This window comes from Leptonychotes weddellii, unplaced genomic scaffold (genome assembly GCF_054177405.1).
Source record: "Leptonychotes weddellii isolate Sample4059 unplaced genomic scaffold, ASM5417740v2 HiC_scaffold_3267, whole genome shotgun sequence".
Lineage (NCBI taxonomy): Eukaryota > Metazoa > Chordata > Mammalia > Carnivora > Phocidae > Leptonychotes > Leptonychotes weddellii.
The window spans coordinates 7,996-12,715 of NW_027925083.1; the positions used below are offsets into that span (position 1 = coordinate 7,996).

Here is a 4,720-nt window from a genome sequence, read left to right on the forward strand (position 1 = left end):
TTCAGCTGAAAATACTCAGTATGTCAAAGTGCCTTTTTTGGGGGTAGCATGTCCTGAACCCCATCACCATCTTTAGAAACAAGAGGAAACAAGGGTCTGCACAAATCAGGAGAAGTTTGCCCTGGGTGGCAAGGAGAGTGACAAGCAGGAGACAGATCAATGTCATGATCTGTAGGGAGAAGATGTTAGAAACTTCAGCTCTTTACATAGCTGCCAGTCCTGCAGAGCAAAACGCAGTAATCAAGACAGCCATTGCGGACTGGTATAGCTGGGGTATCTTAGATCTTCGTCTGAGTCCCTCTTCGAGTGTCCAATCTCACTGCAGGTGTGATACATGAGAGGGAAAATGGGTGCAAACTGAGCTCTGTGGATCAGTGCTACCCCAGATGCAGGGATTTCACGAGTTCCAAATGAGCTTCATAATTCCTGGGAGCAACAGGGCTGACAAGCCAAGGAGAGACCCCTGTGAACAAGACCCTTCTGGTGCCGCTGTGACAGGTGGGCATCACCCTGGGAAGAGACCGGCTGTAGATAGTGATATGGGGAGACTTTAAAGGGCTGTTTGAGCCTGTGTTCTGACTCCAGAACCACCCCGTCTCTTTCTTTGGCTGTGGTTCCCGAAGGAACAGCATTTCGGATACAGAGCCATGGACTAAGGCACAGTGATAGCCAGTGTGCCCCAACAAGAGTGTGGCCGTCTTGGGTTCTGGCCTGGACAGAAGTTGCAAAGGCTGTTTTTCACCTGTCTCTTTCATTTTAGCAATATAACTTGACTATCTCTTGGCCCTTAACATTCTGCAAAATTCCTTTTAAAAATAATATAAAAATTGAACATTGGTATGAGGGCTCTCATAGTAAACATTTTTTAATATCCTGGGTAGTGAGGGTGTCGACCTTTGTTTTATTTTAGTATTATTTATACTTTACTCCTGTGTAGTAAACATGCGTATGTGTATTCTTAGTGTTTTTTAAACTGTAAGGGCTAACCTTGTGGGCATTAAGATTTGTTGTGGAAGCTGTTCCCCTGACACCGTGTGGTTCACTGTCACACACCTTCCGCCTCTGCTCAGATGTCATTAGAGAAGCCATCTCTGGTCACCTGCCCAGCACCTGGCATTCCCCAACTCCCTCACCCTGTTTTATTGATCCCATAGCACTTCCTACATCCTACATCCATATTCTGTATGTGCTCGTTTGTTTGTTTATTGACTGCTTCCTCCACTGTAAGCATCAATGGGGCAAGGAATTTGGGCTTTTTAAAATGACCGTATGTCAACACAGGGCAGTGTGTGGCACGTAGTAGGCCATCAGTAAATATCTAGTAAGTGAATGAACGGGTGAATGATCGGCATCGTTATAAAACCTAACTAGTCCTAGAGTTAGTAACAATTCACATTTTTACCTCTCGTGAGTCACTTGCGATGCTACGAGCTCATGGCGAACCGTCTTGGGTGTACAGGGGGCGGGGGCGGAACCGTGCTGGCTCCGTTGGCTGCCCCCGCTGGTGGGGATAGTAAAAGCGTTTCTAACATGTTCACCTCAACACAATGTAAAGATTGTGTCTCTTCAGCACCAGCGATTGTGGCAGCCTTGCAGAGTTAAAACGAAGCCTGGATGTGCTTTGGTCTAACTCCCTTGTTTCCGTCATTGTAGGAACTGAGGGCCAGGTAGAATCAACACTTACCCAAGAAGACGAAGGAAATCCATGAACAAATTGGGGCCATGCTAAGTGCTAAACTCCATTTGAGAGATGAGGAAACTAAAGCTTATTTAGTGCTGCTAATTTCTGTCATGTCAACAGACATCGATAATTATTGTGCAGCATCCCAGGGGCCTGCTCAGCACCGGAGGAAAGTCAACAGCCCCAGGCCTTGGCGCAGCATGCAGAGTACCGCATCTGTCTGCCGGAGAATTCTGGCTCAAAGAGCCACAGTAATATTCCCAAGATAGCACCCAGGAGGTGCAGTTGGGATTTGCATTCAGGCGGCTCAGATCCAGAGCTCTGCCCCGTGGTCTCTCGTGCCCTGAACCCATAGTCAGCATCCAGCTCATTCCCAGGTGCTGAGGGGTTTGTGGAGGATAAATTCTGCTCTTTTCCTCTACAGCCACACACTGCTGTTTCTACCTGACAGTGATAGGTGGGAGGAACCCCCACCAATTTTGTGAGGAGCTTTCTGCCCACTCTCAAGGCCACCAGACAAGTTAACTCAAGGGCTGGTTGGTCTTAAGTGACACCATCAGGTAGATATGCACTCTTCTGGACTGGATGTTTGTGTCTGCCTCCGAGTATGGCTATATGTGGAGGTGAGTCCTCTAAGGAGGTGATTCAGGTTAAATGAAGTCATAAGAGTGGGGCCCTAATCTGTTAGGATTAATGTCCTTATAAGAAAAGATATAACTGGGGTTCAGGGCTTCAAGAGCATCCGGCTCTGGGGGTCCCAAACAAACCAGATACAGCCACTCGCTGCTGACAAAATCCAAAGGCAGAGAAACAAGAGGTAGAGAAACAAGAAAGGAATTTATTTCAGTGAGGCCACCTCTGGGAAGACAGCGGACTAACGTCTCAAAGACTGGCTCCAAACTGCCGAAAATACTTGCAGCGTTATATAAGGAAAATGCAGGACAGAGGTGGATGGGTACATGCAGGTGGGCAGTGAAGGTCAAATCGATCACTGTCTTGGAGTCCATCAGGGGCTGGTCTTGCTGGCTCTGGCTCAGGGCAATCCTTGTTGCTTGAGGGGATATTTTCTGTTCCTGTCAGGGGATGCTTTGCCCTCAGGGTCTTCTGCCTAAGCCAAGAGACTGACTGGAAAGAAGAACCCGGGGTGCCTGGGTGGCTCAGTCAGTTGAGCATCTGACTTTTTTTTTTTTTAAAGATTTTATTTATTTATTCATGAGAGACAGAGAGAAACAGAGGGAGAAGCAGGCTCCCAAGGAGCGGGAAGCCCGATGCGGGACTCGATCCCAGGACCCTGGGATCATGACCTGAGCCAAAGGCAGACGCTTAACCATCTGAGCCACCCAGGCGCCCTCCGACTTTTGATTTCAGCTCAGGTCATGATCTTAGGGTTCTGAGATCGAGCCCTGTTCTCGGCTCCCGACTCTGTGGTGTCTGTTTAAGATTCTCTCACTTCCTTTCCCTCTGCCCTCCCCCCCGCCCCATAAATAAATAAATCTTTAAAAAGAAGAAAGAAAAATCCAACTAAAAAGTTTCAGGTCAAATGGAGGCAACCGAAGGTCTCTTTCAAAGATACCAAGAGAGCTGGCTTGCTATCTCTGCCCATGTGTAGACACTGAAGAAAAGACTAAATGGAGGACATGGCCAGAAGGAGCCAGGAAGGGAGGCCTCACCAGAAACCAAATCAGCTGGAACCTTGATCTTGGACTTCTTGGACTTCTCACCTCCAGAACTGTGAGAAAATACATTTCTGTCATCCATCCAGCTTGTGGTGTTTGATTATGGCGGCATGAGCAGATGAATATATGCACCCTTCAGACTGAAGCTTTATTTGGTAGGACAAACTTTGCCTCTTCCTAGAACAGTCTAGCTAAAGCTACCATGGAATGTAAAATGCTTAACTAGATGCTTGCCTTGTTCAAGTCTGCAGCACCCATATTCAGAATTGAAGGTACCTTAGTTCAAAAGAGAAACATGGTAGCTCTTGTTTTCCTTTGGGGTCATGGGAGGGCTGATATTAATGATATTCCCAAGACAAAAGGGGACTCTTTCAAAAGTCATCAGATTCCACTTTCGGAAGCAGAGATAGCCATTCACACTCCTGCCTGTGTTACAGACAGGGACAACCACAGAACTCCTCCATCACTGGGCACTGTAAAAAGAGATTTCGAAACAGAGCCAGCAAACCGAGCTGAGAGAGTCTCTTCTAAAATTGGGTCTGGAGGCCCTAAGGGAGGAGAGACTTAGGCACATCCTTGTGGGAGAAATTATGAACTTTTTGCACTTTACAGCTGGCCACATGGCCTTCAACCTGGACTGAACATCCTCCTCACCATGGCAGTTGGATCACCTGCATTCTTCACTTCAAAAGAAGCCAATCCAGTTTAACAGGCTTCAGTCCCTCATTTGCATATGGACCCAACCAATCCCAGTTAACCTGATTTCAATCCCTGTTTGGCATAGCAGACCTAAATGAGCAGCACTATGATCTTTTGACTTACAACTTTGCCCCCTCTTTGTCTTCTTGGGAACAACTATTCAAGTTTCTACCTGAATCCATGTCTCCCGAATTGTAATTCTAATCACCCAAATGAATGTCTGTTTGCTTCAATTTTCAGTGAATTCTTCCTTGGTTGAAAGCACCCAACCACAGAAAATGGGTGTAATGAGCTAGCTAAATGTAAATGAAGTAGCTGGATGGCAAACCACATGTCCAACATTAGATGAAATGCATACACTGAAGAATTCTTTGCTATGACTAAGAAAAAAATTGTGAAAAATGCTTAATGTTTATATCATTGAATCCCAATGTAAATTTAAAAAGCAAATTTAAACATCTAGATATATACAGAAAAACATCTAGAATATGTCTAATGTTCACAATAATTGTTCCTGAATGCATGGATTCTAACTTGTACTTGCTTCATTTTGCTTGTATGTAGTTTCTGCTTTTTCTTTTTTAAAGATTTATTTATTTGAGAGAGAGAAAGAGAGAGTGGGGGAGGGGCAGAGGGAGAGGGAGAATCCCAAGCAGACTCCCCA

The 4,720-nt window shown here is 45.8% G+C and overlaps 1 pseudogene; it reads right to left on the reverse strand.

Annotated features, from left to right (window-relative positions):
* Positions 1-202: 202 nt before the first annotated feature.
* On the reverse strand, positions 203-1,648 carry LOC145719168 (succinate dehydrogenase cytochrome b560 subunit, mitochondrial pseudogene; annotated as a pseudogene).
* Between the last annotated feature and the right edge of the window lie 3,072 nt (positions 1,649-4,720).